This window comes from Symphodus melops (assembly GCF_947650265.1).
Source record: "Symphodus melops genome assembly, chromosome: 17".
NCBI classification, from domain to species: Eukaryota; Metazoa; Chordata; class Actinopteri; order Labriformes; family Labridae; genus Symphodus; species Symphodus melops.
The window spans coordinates 16,267,982-16,284,688 of NC_136707.1; the positions used below are offsets into that span (position 1 = coordinate 16,267,982).

The 16,707-nt window shown below is 39.1% G+C and overlaps 1 long non-coding RNA gene across 1 annotated transcript; it reads right to left on the reverse strand.

The window, feature by feature from the left end:
* Positions 1 to 997: 997 nt before the first annotated feature.
* On the reverse strand, positions 998 to 2,084 carry LOC306838400. Its single transcript, XR_013781080.1, has 3 exons — positions 1,693 to 2,084; positions 1,496 to 1,591; positions 998 to 1,201 (listed from the first exon to the last, which is right to left on the reverse strand). It is a non-coding gene; the product is annotated as an uncharacterized lncRNA (long non-coding RNA).
* Positions 2,085 to 16,707: the final 14,623 nt, after the last annotated feature.

Sequence of the window (16,707 nt, forward strand, 5' to 3'; positions counted from 1 at the left end):
ATGTTATGTATGTATGATTATATTACACAAGTGACCACTAGGTGGCACTGGTATACCATACGGCTGTTGTACTGTGTTTATCCCCTGAAGAAGTGTTCTAGTAAAAACCTTGAAACGAACAGTCGGGTGTGCGTGGTCTTCCTTAATATTAGTGAATATAGCCACCTTACATAACACACGGGAGCTGCACTAAGGAAGTGGCAAGAACAACACACAAACAAACAAAAAAGGACTAGAAACAAAACAAACTTTAACCCCAAAACAACATCAACACCAAAACTAAACCCACACAGTAAGAGCAGCAGAGGGAAATCTCTGCTGGCTCCCTAAAACAGAAATAAAAACATTAGTTCCCCAACCAAAATCCCATATACAATATTAATTAAAAATTGGCTAAAGCTTTATTAAACGGACGTACATAAATGATCCGTACCTGGTACGCTGGGCCCAAAACCCTCCCAGCATCCCCCACCAGACACAACGCCTGGCCGAACTGTTGCTGAAAGGATGAAGAACACAGCATAATGCAACTTCCTCAACTTCAGACCTAAATAAAACAGTTAAAACCGCGTCTCACCGATAACCTCCGTGACGGAGACACACCTGGGCACCCCCCTCTGCTTCTACAGCCTTCACGGAACGTTTCAGCCAAAACAACTGAAAACAAAAACCAGCACTGATAGTGACACGCTTTAAACCTCTTAATGGGACAATATAAAACCAAAGCATGTCTGCTTACCCGTCCTCCCAAACTCAGGACAAACAAAAACAGCCAGCGTGGTCGAGGGTGTGCACCTTCCCTCTCCTCCCGGCTGGAAACCAAAACGCTCCCTCATTGTTCCTGCCCTACCTAGCAGGGAACAGCAACGTTTCCGGTGCCACCGGCTACATATACTCAGAATGCTTTCTTCTCGGACCACTCTCCATATATTTACTATTACTGTTAGGCATTATGACTTAAAAAATATTTAATTACCAGTCCAGGAGTGTCCAAAAATCTTGGGAAAAACCAAGAAAACATTGGCGGATTTTTCTGCATCATTGACCATTGTCCTGCGATAAGTGAAGGTGGTTCTCATCTTCTCATGAACAGTCTCCTCATCCGCTGTGTATCTCAGAAGAGCAATGGCTGCTTCAACATCCTCATCAGTTGACGTTTCCACACTGTTTAAAGGTTGTTGACTCTGGCCTGGTCCCCCTGCTTAAAACAAAAAACTTATTTCAAAATATACCCTTTACAAGTCAAGTTCTTTCTGGTCTATGTGAATTCCCAAGTTGGCTGCTTCATTTTCCTTGTATTATATTTTAAAATATTTTAATATGCATAGTTTATATGGCAGAATGGGAGCTGACTGGCACAGGAATTTTTATCTATCTATCTAACAGTACCACTCTCTGGATCATAGTAATGTTCCTGTTGTATTACAAATGAACATATAAGCAACACTCCAACAATGATATAAGAGTATAACACAGCAATGATAGCAACACTCACATATCCATGTCTTGAGAACGGATCTTCCAGATAAGGAAAAAGTGCAACTATGCCCTGAGCATGTATGTCACTCGCACACTTTTGGGGGGAGATGTCCTGAGAAAAACATGACAGCGATTATTGTGCTAATCAAGATAAAACATACTGCTGAGTTCATTTCAATATTATTTAGCATCTCACTGAATCTAGTTGCTTACCCATGTGTTTCTGTCATTTCAGATGTGAGTGTATTAACCATCTGTCTTCTGGTGGCATCAGAAAGACTTTTGGTTTTCCCATACTCCCGTAGGATGCGTTCTCCCCCAGGTTTAGTTGTGAGGATTTTCTCAATCATCTGTAACAACAAACAAAGACAACTGTGGACAGTTCTTAAAAATCATTAGTTAGCCTAAAAGATGCCAGAGATACCAGTTAATTCCATTACCGCTTTTGCCTCCATAATTTATTCGACAAGGCCTTTTAGGTTGGCTTGCTTCTCCAGCCATAGGGTCTTCAAAGGAGTCACATGCTGATAAATTCAAAATGATGGTGTCATCAGACTGCACAGATGATGATGATGATGATGATTGAGAAGAACCTGTCAAATCAAAAGATCTAGATTATGGTGCAGGTTGAGGAAAAAAAAACTGTACATGAATGGTCTCAGATGAGGCTAATATATGTGCATTTAATACTCCCGTTACACATGCATATCGAACAGAAAGCATTAACCCGGTCCAGTGCTATGTGGTAAATAACAAAAGAAAATGACTCGACTCGAGCCAACGCAACGAGATGCGGCGTTCATTAAAAAGATCGAAAATACTCAACCTCTTTCAAGAATGTGTCAAAAGTCAGCTCAGGCAACTTCACATACTTTTGTTCTCCCCCGAGTTGAACTCACACCAACATGGTACCCGTCTAAACACAGAAACAGTAAACTCGTTAGTGCTGGAACCACGGGAGTACATGCTGACAATGATTAAATTGGAAGCTGTTATCAAAATGAAGCTTTCATAATTCAATGTGAATTCATTTACGGTCACCGACAAGGCTGAGTAGTCGTTTATTATTAATAAAAATGAAGATAATCTGAACGTAGTAAAACCTAGCATAATTAGCCACGTAACCACCAGAAACTAGTAAGTTAGCTTTTTTATTTCCCCTGAAATTAGAACAACGAGGTGTGTTCACTAATTTAAACGGTTAAAAAACCGAGTCACATTTTATTAACTAAACTCATAAGCCATAGCCTCACATCACGTTGCAAGCCCAAACTGACTGGCAATGCATTCACGGTTCAACATACGGTAGTGATGTGAACATTTTCATCAGAACACTGTTTTCATTCTTAAAACTGAAAAAATGAACAATATGCTTGCAAATGTGATGCATATACTTGCATTATGATATATAACTTACCAGGTGGAGGAGTTTAAGTATCTCGGGGTCTTGTTCACGAGTGGGGGGAAGATGGAGCGGGAGATCGACAGACGGATCGGTGCGGCGTCTGCAGTCATGCAGTCGCTGTATCGGTCTGTTGTGGTGAAGAAGGAGCTAAGCCGAAAGGCGAAGCTCTCGATTTACCGGTCGATCTTCGTTCCTACCGTCACCTATGGTCATGAGCTTTGGGTCATGACCGAAAGAACGAGATCTCGGATACAAGCGGCCGAAATGGGCTTCCTCCGTAGGGTGGCTGGGCGCACCCTTAGAGATAGGTTGAGGAGCTCGGTCACCAGGGAGGAGCTCGGAGTAGAGTCGTTACTCCTCCACATCGAGAGGAGTCAGTTGAGGTGGTTCGGGCATCTGGTCCGGATGCCCCCTGGACGACTCCCTAGGGAGGTATTCCGGGCATGTCCCTCTGGGAGGAGGCCTCGGGGTAGACCCAGGACACGCTGGAGAGACTATGTCTCTCGGCTGGCTTGGGAACGCCTTGGGGTCCCACCGGAAGAGCTGGAGGAGGTGTCTGGGGTGAGGGAAGTCTGGGTGTCTCTGCTTAGACTGCTGCCCCCGCGACCCGGCCCCGGATAAGCGGTAGAAAATGGATGGATGGATGGACTTACCAGATCGTGTCAGTGACAGCGTGACGTTGTGCCAGTGGATCGTCACTGATAGTGTCAGTGACAGCGTGGATCGCCAGTGGATCGTCACTGATAGTGTCAGTGCCAGTGGGTACTGCGAGCCGGTGACGTCAGGTTGTTAGTGAGAACCCCGCGAAGTTTACAGAATTTGAGTTGAGAGGCGCATCATTTTTACACTTCATTTTAACAACAACACTGCATGTTTATTACTCCACAAAGTGTTGAAAATGCTCTTATTGGGTTTAAAAGTGACAACTCTGTGAAATTACCTCCTGACTTTTTACTTTGTACAGCTGAAGTTTGTTTCATTGAAGGCTGCATTACTGCTGGCTTTAACAACAGCGAAGCGTGTAAGTGATTTACAGGCATGCTTACAGTTTGCTCCTGGGCTCACTAAAGTCTGCCTGCGGCCTAATCCGGCTTTTGTACCTAAAGTGGTGGATGTGGCATGCAGGTGCTCGACAGTGGAGTTGAAAGCTTTTCATCCCCCTCCCTTTCTCATCAGAAGGAGGCTCAACACTTTGTGCCCAGTGCGCGCTCTGCATGCGTTTGTGAATAAAACAGCTTCATTTAGACAAGACGACGAACTGTTTGTGTCTTGGGCTTATCCCACTGGATTGTAGAAGCCATCTCTTTGGCCTACGGGGTTTGCAGTCCCCTCAGGGCCTGAGAGCTCATTCCACTCAGAGCATGGCCACTTCCTGGGCTTTGTTCAGAGGAGTTTCAGTGCAGGTGTAGTTTCTTAAGTTCTCCTCCTTAGACGATGATGTGTAGATGATGAAGAAATATCCGCTGACACTGACTTGCATGTAATGTAGGACATTTATTTACAAAGTCAAGAAACAGCATCAGTCCAGGTTAGTCATGTTACCTGGGAGAGTCACCAGCCAAATGTGATCCCCTCGAACAAAGAGAAGACCCTCTTATTTATACAGTATTGGTCAACAACATCAGTACATTTACGACTTCATTTAGGCTTTGATCATTCAGATGTGCCTCTCCTACAGTCCTGCACCCCCTGTGGTTCCTCAGGACATCTGGCTTCAAAGGTTACACAGGTCACCATGAGGGTAACTTCTTATCTCCCCCAATGTAGCCTAAGTGTCTGTTCTCATTTCAATACTACATTGTTTATCTTTCTCAGTCTTAAGGAATGCCCTCATAAATAAACCCCTACATTGTCTTTGATGTTAAACCAATCTCTAACTTTAAGAACACCATTTGTCCCACCAATAGCTCACATGTTTCAGCAGCACATTTACACTTCAAATACTTATTTATATTACATTGTCGCATGTAAAATACACTTCACAGATATCTGTGATGCAGCAAGTTGGGCGACGCTGCATACTTTTGTTAGATTTTACAGGCTGGATGTCTCAGGGCTGTCTGTGGCACAGGCAGTACTGGAGACTGTCGCACCAGAATCAGTGTGAATTTTGGTGTTCAGCCTTATCAGTTTGCTTCAGGATACTCATGCCTCGGTTCTTTGATGACAGTGAGATGTTTCATCTTCACATCACTCCTTGCATAGGCACAGTAAGAAACCTGTCATGAATGATTTGAGGTGGGTGGGTCGACTGTATATATGAGGGGGGCGTGCCCCGAATACAGTTCGACCTGTCTGTCTCTGACAGACGTTGTCATTGGAGCTTCCAGATTGGTCACGCCAAGGCGATTCCCACAGTGAAACACCTCACTCTGTTATCAAAGAACCAAGGTTACGTTAAGCAACCCAAACTTTTTTCATCCAATCAAGTATATAAACCAGAGTTTGGATGAAGTAAATGATCAGGTAATGTTTACTTGACAGTTGCGTAAAGAAATGTTTTTGTGTTTCCAGATGGATCTCCATTAAGGCTGAACGATTTATTGGTTTCTGATCGAAATCGCGATTTCAAAAAACGCGATCACGTGATTGCCAAAGCCGCGGTTTTTTGCTGTGCTTCTCCCAACTGACCCAGGAGCTGTTGTCAACTAATTTACACACGCTGTCTATTCTGCCCCTGTGTGAGCATGACTTCTTTAGCCTGATACACAGCTCGACAGATAGCTAACAGTTTTCCTCCAATAAAGAAGCTGAAGTTTCTTTGTCCAGTCGTTCATAAAGGAAGCACTGAAAAACTAAACGGACAGCAAAACGTAAGTTATTCATCTCATAATGGTAAACAACCGAAAAGTCCGTTAGCTTGATGCTAACGTCTATGAGAATTTGAATAGGAACGCTAGCGGTTAGCATCGCGAATGTGTCAATTGTTGTCTCACGTTGTAACCTTATTAAATATACTCAAGAGATACAATGCAAGACCTGAACATGAAATGACGCTCACAGGCAAATGTTTCGGCCGTATGGCTAAAAGAAAATATAGAGACATTGTTGGCTTCTCTTGTTGCATAAATTCTGTGAACTATGTCAACTATGGCGACCCGAAGGACACAAAATATAGCAACACTTATGACCAGATTTCTGTCAAACTGACACTAAAACCAATAATATCACCATCGGTGTGTTTCTTCTTGATAAATACATTTGAAATTAATACATTTGAAATTAATTTATAAATTAGTTTTCATTCTATTAATTTAGAGTTCTGGCATTTAAAGTTTTAACTGGTATGATGTAATTTCTAGTCATTTTTGTAAATGTTACTGTATACATTGAGAACATATCACAAGCTTGATTTGTAGAAAATTGTGATAAAAATCGAAATCACAATTTCTGATTGTAGGGAAGACTTAAAAAATGGGTGCATGGGACGATGGCATCGTGTGGAAGACTAGCCGCTCACGGTGGTTACCTGCTAGGTGCAGAGGCAGGGTCTGGGTTTAATAATCAACTGTTGGCCATTTAAGGCATCAAAAACAAGGGGCTGGGCAATCGGAAACAAACTGAGGACAAACTTTACTGGGGACTGACTCTATTGTCTATAAACATAGTCAACACCTTTTTATGTATTGACTATTTTAAGTTTTACATTCAAGATTCATGATAAGAACATGGTAGTAAGCTAAAGCCAGTATTGAGCTGAGAAAGTGATTAAACATAGCTTAATATAAAGCTTGCATATAACACTAATAAAGACAGTAAAAAGGCCAAAGTTTTTAAAATCAGCACCTTAATTAAACATTAACTGATGGAGATCACCCATCCCTTCTGAATTGATTAATTAATATTATGATTTATTATTATTAATAATTATAAAAAATAAAATAATAGTATCATTTGCAAATCTTGTATAAAATGCAATTGTAATACAATTGAGTTCAGCATAATGTGGACTACGGAATTTTTCATGGAACTTTGGTTATGTATGTCATCATAGAGAGAGCTTAGAATTTAGAACTCATTGCATCACAGGAAAGAAATTCAAAGATATACGAGCTTGGATCAGAAGCTCTCATTTCAGTACAAGCGGCAGTGAGGACAAGACTTACCGAGATAGTGAGAACCAAATTCACTTTAAACCTTCAAACAACAGTACAAAAAGTACTAAACTTCGTAAATTGATCCTAATTATGACCCAAATTGTTTGGTGGTAAGTATTTATTTGAATGTTTTTCGTAACTGAAGATGGAGAGCAAATAACCTAAAGTTTCTTGTTGGTTGGTAAAAAATATTTATCCAATTGTTAATGCAAACTTTGAACTATATTAAGGCCTTTTCGTTTGGGTTTTTTTGGTTGAAAAATGTGTCTTACTGCTGATTTTGACCTGTACATGTGCAAATGAAGAGTTAACAGAGTCTGGATGAAGTGAATCAAAAGGTAATGTTTACTTGACAGATGCGTTCAGAAGTGTTTTTGTGTTTCCAGATGGATCTCCATCTACCTTAACTCCTCCAGAATCAACAGCAGGCAGAGGGTATGGAGATATACCAGCAGGCAGAAACTGGATATTAGACTCATGGATACATGATTCCTGTGGAGGGCCAGGAATAATCTCAGCTGTCCTGGAAGGAAAACCACTGGATAAATGGCCGGGTATGTATTCAATTATACTTTCAGTACTTTTGTTATACACACTATTGGAGGATGTATGTTTTTTAATTTCTAAAGTACTAGTCATACATGTTCTGGCATTTAAAGTTTTAACTGGTACGATGTATTTTCTTGTCATTTTTGTAAATGTTACTGTATACATTGAGAACATATCACAAGCTTGATTTGTAGAAAATTGTGATAAAAATCGAAATCACAATTTCTGATTGTAGGGAAGACTTAAAAAATGGGTGCATGGGACGATGGCATCGTGTGGAAGACTAGCCGCTCACGGTGGTTACCTGCTAGGTGCAGAGCCAGGGTCTGGGTTTAATAATCAACTGTTGGCCATTTAAGGCATCAAAAACAAGGGGCTGGGCAATCGGAAACAAACTGAGGACAAACTTTACTGGGGACTGACTCTATTGTCTATAAACATAGTCAACACCTTTTTATGTATTGACTATTTTAAGTTTTACATTCAGGATTCATGATAAGAACATGGTAGTAAGCTAAAGCCAGTATTGAGCTGAGAAAGTGATTAAACATAGCTTAATATAAAGCTTGCATATAACACTAATAAAGACAGTAAAAAGGCCAAAGTTTTTAAAATCAGCACCTTAATTAAACATTAACTGATGGAGATCACCCATCCCTTCTGAATTGATTAATTAATATTATGATTTATTATTATTAATAATTATAAAAAATAAAATAATAGTATCATTTGCAAATCTTGTATAAAATGCAATTGTAATACAATTGAGTTCAGCATAATGTGGACTATGGAATTTTTCATGGAACTTTGGTTATGTATGTCATCATAGAGAGAGCTTAGAATTTAGAACTCATTGCATCACAGGAAAGAAATTCAAAGATATACGAGCTTGGATCAGAAGCTCTCATTTCAGTACAAGCGGCAGTGAGGACAAGACTTACCGAGATAGTGAGAACCAAATTCACTTTAAACCTTCAAACAACAGTACAAAAAGTACTAAACTTCGTAAATTGATCCTAATTATGACCCAAATTGTTTGGTGGTAAGTATTTATTTGAATGTTTTTCGTAACTGAAGATGGAGAGCAAATAACCTAAAGTTTCTTGTTGGTTGGTAAAAAATATTTATCCAATTGTTAATGCAAACTTTGAACTATATTAAGGCCTTTTCGTTTGGGTTTTTTTGGTTGAAAAATGTGTCTTACTGCTGATTTTGACCTGTACATGTGCAAATGAAGAGTTAACAGAGTCTGGATGAAGTGAATCAAAAGGTAATGTTTACTTGACAGATGCGTTCAGAAGTGTTTTTGTGTTTCCAGATGGATCTCCATCTACCTTAACTCCTCCAGAATCAACAGCAGGCAGAGGGTATGGAGATATACCAGCAGGCAGAAACTGGATATTAGACTCATGGATACATGATTCCTGTAGAGGGCCAGGAATAATCTCAGCTGTCCTGGAAGGAAAACCACTGGATAAATGGCCGGGTATGTATTCAATTATACTTTCAGTACTTTTGTTATACACACTATTGGAGGATACATGTTTTTTTCATTTCTGAAGTACTCATCATACATGTTCTGCGTCCTTTTTTTCATCCAATCAACTTGTAAAATAGTGTTTGGATGAAGTGAAACTTGATATCAGCCTCATGGATACATGATTCCTGTGGAGGGCCAGGAATAATCTCAGCTGTCCTGGAAGGAAAACCACTGGATAAATGGCCGGGTATGTATTCAATTATTCTTTCAGTGCTTTTGTTTTACACACCATTGGAAGATAAATGTTTTTTGTTTTTTTAAATTTCTAAAGTACTCATCATACATGTTCTGTATATGTGAACAATATGTCCTTATTTTCTTCCAATCATTTTTTAAAATAAAGTTTGGATGAAGTGAATGAACAGGTCATGTTTACTTGACAGATGCGTTCAGAAGTGTTTTTGTGTTTCCAGATGGATCTCCATCTACCTTAACTCCTCCAGCGTCAACAGCAGGCAGAGGGCATGGAGATATACCAGCAGGCAGAAACTGGATATCAGCCTCATGGATACATGATTCCTGTGGAGGGCCAGGAATAATCTCAGCTGTCCTGGAAGGAAAACCGCTGGATAAATGGCCGGGTATGTATTCAATTATTCTTTCAGTGCTTTTGTTTTACACACTATTGGAGGATACATGTTTTCTTCATTTTTGAAGTACTCATCATACATGTTCTATGTCCTTTTTTTTCATCCAATCAATCTGTAAAATAGAGTTTGGATGAACTGAAACTGGATATCAGCCTCATGGATACATGATTCCTGTGGAGGGCCAGGAATAATCTCAGCTGTCCTGGAAGGAAAACCACTGGATAAATGGCCGGGTATGTATTCAATTATTCTTTCAGTGCTTTTGTTTTACACACTATTGGAAGATAAATGTTTTTTGTTTTTTTAAATTTCTAAAGTACTCATCATACATGTTCTGTATATGTGAACAATATGTCCTTTTTTTCTTCTAATCAATTTTTATAATAAAGTTTGGATGAAGTGAATGAACAGGTCATGTTTACTTGACAGATGCGTTCAGAAGTGTTTTTGTGTTTCCAGATGGATCTCCATCTACCTTAACTCCTCCAGCGTCAACAGCAGGCAGAGGGCACGGAGATATACCAGCAGGCAGAAACTGGAGATCAGCCTCATGGATACATGATTCCTGTGGAGGGCCAGGAATAATCTCAGCTGTCCTGGAAGGAAAACCGCTGGATAAATGGCCGGGTATGTATTCAATTATACTTTCAGTACTTTTGTTATACACACTATTGGAGGATACATGTTTTTTTCATTTCTGAAGTACTCATCATACATGTTCTGTGTCCTTTTTTTTCATCCAATCAATCTGTAAAATAGAGTTTGGATGAACTGAAACTGGATATCAGCCTCATGGATACATGATTCCTGTGGAGGGCCAGGAATAATCTCAGCTGTCCTGGAAGGAAAACCACTGGATAAATGGCCGGGTATGTATTCAATTATTCTTTCAGTGCTTTTGTTTTACACACTATTGGAAGATAAATGTTTTTTGTTTTTTTAAATTTCTAAAGTACTCATCATACATGTTCTGTATATGTGAACAATATGTCCTTTTTTTCTTCCAATCAATCTGTAAAATAGAGTTTGGATGAACTGAAACTGGATATCAGCCTCATGGATACATGATTCCTGTGGAGGGCCAGGAATAATATCAGCTGTCCTGGAAGGAAAACCGCTGGATAAATGGCCGGGTATGTATTCAATTATACTTTCAGTACTTTTGTTATACACACTATTGGAGGATACATGTTTTTTTCATTTCTGAAGTACTCATCATACATGTTCTGTGTCCTTTTTTTTCATCCAATCAATCTGTAAAATAGAGTTTGGATGAACTGAAACTGGATATCAGCCTCATGGATACATGATTCCTGTGGAGGGCCAGGAATAATCTCAGCTGTCCTGGAAGGAAAACCACTGGATAAATGGCGGGGTATTATTCAATTATTCTTTCAGTGCTTTTGTTTTACACACTATTGGAAGATAAATGTTTTTTGTTTTTTTTAGTTTCTAAAGTACTCATCATACATGTTCTGTATATGTGAACAATATGTCCTTTTTTTTCTTCCAATCAATTTTTAAAATAAAGTTTGGATGAAGTGAATGAACAGGTCATGTTTACTTGACAGATGCGTTCAGAAGTGTTTTTGTGTTTCCAGATGGATCTCCATCTACCTTAACTCCTCCAGCATCAACAGCAGGCAGAGGGCACGGAGATATACCAGCTGGCAGAAACTGGATATCAGCCTCATGGATACATGATTCCTGTGGAGGGCCAGGAATAATCTCAGCTGTCCTGGAAGGAAAACCGCTGGATAAATGGCTGGGTATGTATTCAATTATTCTTTCAGTGCTTTTGTTTTACACACTATTGGAGGATACATGTTTTCTTCATTTTTGAAGTACTCATCATACATGTTCTATGTCCTTTTTTTTCATCCAATCAATCTGTAAAATAGAGTTTGGATGAACTGAAACTGGATATCAGCCTCATGGATACATGATTCCTGTGGAGGGCCAGGAATAATCTCAGCTGTCCTGGAAGGAAAACCACTGGATAAATGGCCGGGTATGTATTCAATTATTCTTTCAGTGCTTTTGTTTTACACACTATTGGAAGATAAATGTTTTTTGTTTTTTTAAATTTCTAAAGTACTCATCATACATGTTCTGTATATGTGAACAATATGTCCTTATTTTCTTCCAATCATTTTTTAAAACGGGTCATGTTTACTTGACAGATGCGTTCAGAAGTGTTTTTGTGTTTCCAGATGGATCTCCATCTACCTTAACTCCTCCAGCATCAACAGCAGGCAGAGGGCATGGAGATATACCAGCAGGCAGAAACTGGATATCAGCCTCATGGATACATGATTCCTGTGGAGGGCCAGGAATAATCTCAGCTGTCCTGGAAGGAAAACCGCTGGATAAATGGCCGGGTATGTATTCAATTATACTTTCAGTACTTTTGTTATACACACTATTGGAGGATACATGTTTTTTTCATTTCTGAAGTACTCATCATACATGTTCTGTGTCCTTTTTTTTCATCCAATCAATCTGTAAAATAGAGTTTGGATGAACTGAAACTGGATATCAGCCTCATGGATACATGATTCCTGTGGAGGGCCAGGAATAATCTCAGCTGTCCTGGAAGGAAAACCACTGGATAAATGGCCGGGTATGTATTCAATTATTCTTTCAGTGCTTTTGTTTTACACACTATTGGAAGATAAATGTTTTTTGTTTTTTTTAGTTTCTAAAGTACTCATCATACATGTTCTGTATATGTGAACAATATGTCCTTTTTTTCTTCTAATCAATTTTTATAATAAAGTTTGGATGAAGTGAATGAACAGGTCATGTTTACTTGACAGATGCGTTCAGAAGTGTTTTTGTGTTTCCAGATGGATCTCCATCTACCTTAACTCCTCCAGCGTCAACAGCAGGCAGAGGGCACGGAGATATACCAGCAGGCAGAAACTGGAGATCAGCCTCATGGATACATGATTCCTGTGGAGGGCCAGGAATAATCTCAGCTGTCCTGGAAGGAAAACCGCTGGATAAATGGCCGGGTATGTATTCAATTATACTTTCAGTACTTTTGTTATACACACTATTGGAGGATACATGTTTTTTTCATTTCTGAAGTACTCATCATACATGTTCTGTGTCCTTTTTTTTCATCCAATCAATCTGTAAAATAGAGTTTGGATGAACTGAAACTGGATATCAGCCTCATGGATACATGATTCCTGTGGAGGGCCAGGAATAATCTCAGCTGTCCTGGAAGGAAAACCACTGGATAAATGGCCGGGTATGTATTCAATTATTCTTTCAGTGCTTTTGTTTTACACACTATTGGAAGATAAATGTTTTTTGTTTTTTTAAATTTCTAAAGTACTCATCATACATGTTCTGTATATGTGAACAATATGTCCTTTTTTTCTTCCAATCAATTTTTTAAATAAAGTTTGGATGAAGTGAATGAACAGGTCATGTTTACTTGACAGATGCGTTCAGAAGTGTTTTTGTGTTTCCAGATGGATCTCCATCTACCTTAACTCCTCCAGCATCAACAGCAGGCAGAGGGCACGGAGATATACCAGCAGGCAGAAACTGGAGATCAGCCTCATGGATACATGATTCCTGTGGAGGGCCAGGAATAATCTCAGCTGTCCTGGAAGGAAAACCGCTGGATAAATGTTCGGGTATGTATTCAATTATACTTTCAGTACTTTTGTTATACACACTATTGGAGGATACATGTTTTTTTCATTTCTGAAGTACTCATCATACATGTTCTGTGTCCTTTTTTTTCATCCAATCAATCTGTAAAATAGAGTTTGGATGAACTGAAACTGGATATCAGCCTCATGGATACATGATTCCTGTGGAGGGCCAGGAATAATCTCAGCTGTCCTGGAAGGAAAACCGCTGGATAAATGGCCGGGTATGTATTCAATTATTCTTTCAGTGCTTTTGTTTTACACACTATTGGAGGATACATGTTTTCTTCATTTTTGAAGTACTCATCATACATGTTCTATGTCCTTTTTTTTCATCCAATCAATCTGTAAAATAGAGTTTGGATGAACTGAAACTGGATATCAGCCTCATGGATACATGATTCCTGTGGAGGGCCAGGAATAATCTCAGCTGTCCTGGAAGGAAAACCACTGGATAAATGGCCGGGTATGTATTCAATTATTCTTTCAGTGCTTTTGTTTTACACACTATTGGAAGATAAATGTTTTTTGTTTTTTTAAATTTCTAAAGTACTCATCATACATGTTCTGTATATGTGAACAATATGTCCTTTTTTTCTTCTAATCAATTTTTATAATAAAGTTTGGATGAAGTGAATGAACAGGTCATGTTTACTTGACAGATGCGTTCAGAAGTGTTTTTGTGTTTCCAGATGGATCTCCATCTACCTTAACTCCTCCAGCGTCAACAGCAGGCAGAGGGCACGGAGATATACCAGCAGGCAGAAACTGGAGATCAGCCTCATGGATACATGATTCCTGTGGAGGGCCAGGAATAATCTCAGCTGTCCTGGAAGGAAAACCGCTGGATAAATGGCCGGGTATGTATTCAATTATACTTTCAGTACTTTTGTTATACACACTATTGGAGGATACATGTTTTTTTCATTTCTGAAGTACTCATCATACATGTTCTGTGTCCTTTTTTTTCATCCAATCAATCTGTAAAATAGAGTTTGGATGAACTGAAACTGGATATCAGCCTCATGGATACATGATTCCTGTGGAGGGCCAGGAATAATCTCAGCTGTCCTGGAAGGAAAACCACTGGATAAATGGCCGGGTATGTATTCAATTATTCTTTCAGTGCTTTTGTTTTACACACTATTGGAAGATAAATGTTTTTTGTTTTTTTAAATTTCTAAAGTACTCATCATACATGTTCTGTATATGTGAACAATATGTCCTTTTTTTCTTCCAATCAATCTGTAAAATAGAGTTTGGATGAACTGAAACTGGATATCAGCCTCATGGATACATGATTCCTGTGGAGGGCCAGGAATAATATCAGCTGTCCTGGAAGGAAAACCGCTGGATAAATGGCCGGGTATGTATTCAATTATACTTTCAGTACTTTTGTTATACACACTATTGGAGGATACATGTTTTTTTCATTTCTGAAGTACTCATCATACATGTTCTGTGTCCTTTTTTTTCATCCAATCAATCTGTAAAATAGAGTTTGGATGAACTGAAACTGGATATCAGCCTCATGGATACATGATTCCTGTGGAGGGCCAGGAATAATCTCAGCTGTCCTGGAAGGAAAACCACTGGATAAATGGCGGGGTATTATTCAATTATTCTTTCAGTGCTTTTGTTTTACACACTATTGGAAGATAAATGTTTTTTGTTTTTTTTAGTTTCTAAAGTACTCATCATACATGTTCTGTATATGTGAACAATATGTCCTTTTTTTTCTTCCAATCAATTTTTAAAATAAAGTTTGGATGAAGTGAATGAACAGGTCATGTTTACTTGACAGATGCGTTCAGAACTGTTTTTGTGTTTCCAGATGGATCTCCATCTACCTTAACTCCTCCAGCATCAACAGCAGGCAGAGGGCACGGAGATATACCAGCTGGCAGAAACTGGATATCAGCCTCATGGATACATGATTCCTGTGGAGGGCCAGGAATAATCTCAGCTGTCCTGGAAGGAAAACCGCTGGATAAATGGCTGGGTATGTATTCAATTATTCTTTCAGTGCTTTTGTTTTACACACTATTGGAGGATACATGTTTTCTTCATTTTTGAAGTACTCATCATACATGTTCTATGTCCTTTTTTTTCATCCAATCAATCTGTAAAATAGAGTTTGGATGAACTGAAACTGGATATCAGCCTCATGGATACATGATTCCTGTGGAGGGCCAGGAATAATCTCAGCTGTCCTGGAAGGAAAACCACTGGATAAATGGCCGGGTATGTATTCAATTATTCTTTCAGTGCTTTTGTTTTACACACTATTGGAAGATAAATGTTTTTTGTTTTTTTAAATTTCTAAAGTACTCATCATACATGTTCTGTATATGTGAACAATATGTCCTTATTTTCTTCCAATCATTTTTTAAAACGGGTCATGTTTACTTGACAGATGCGTTCAGAAGTGTTTTTGTGTTTCCAGATGGATCTCCATCTACCTTAACTCCTCCAGCATCAACAGCAGGCAGAGGGCATGGAGATATACCAGCAGGCAGAAACTGGATATCAGCCTCATGGATACATGATTCCTGTGGAGGGCCAGGAATAATCTCAGCTGTCCTGGAAGGAAAACCGCTGGATAAATGGCCGGGTATGTATTCAATTATACTTTCAGTACTTTTGTTATACACACTATTGGAGGATACATGTTTTTTTCATTTCTGAAGTACTCATCATACATGTTCTGTGTCCTTTTTTTTCATCCAATCAATCTGTAAAATAGAGTTTGGATGAACTGAAACTGGATATCAGCCTCATGGATACATGATTCCTGTGGAGGGCCAGGAATAATCTCAGCTGTCCTGGAAGGAAAACCACTGGATAAATGGCCGGGTATGTATTCAATTATTCTTTCAGTGCTTTTGTTTTACACACTATTGGAAGATAAATGTTTTTTGTTTTTTTTAGTTTCTAAAGTACTCATCATACATGTTCTGTATATGTGAACAATATGTCCTTTTTTTCTTCTAATCAATTTTTATAATAAAGTTTGGATGAAGTGAATGAACAGGTCATGTTTACTTGACAGATGCGTTCAGAAGTGTTTTTGTGTTTCCAGATGGATCTCCATCTACCTTAACTCCTCCAGCGTCAACAGCAGGCAGAGGGCACGGAGATATACCAGCAGGCAGAAACTGGAGATCAGCCTCATGGATACATGATTCCTGTGGAGGGCCAGGAATAATCTCAGCTGTCCTGGAAGGAAAACCGCTGGATAAATGGCCGGGTATGTATTCAATTATACTTTCAGTACTTTTGTTATACACACTATTGGAGGATACATGTTTTTTTCATTTCTGAAGTACTCATCATACATGTTCTGTGTCCTTTTTTTTCATCCAATCAATCTGTA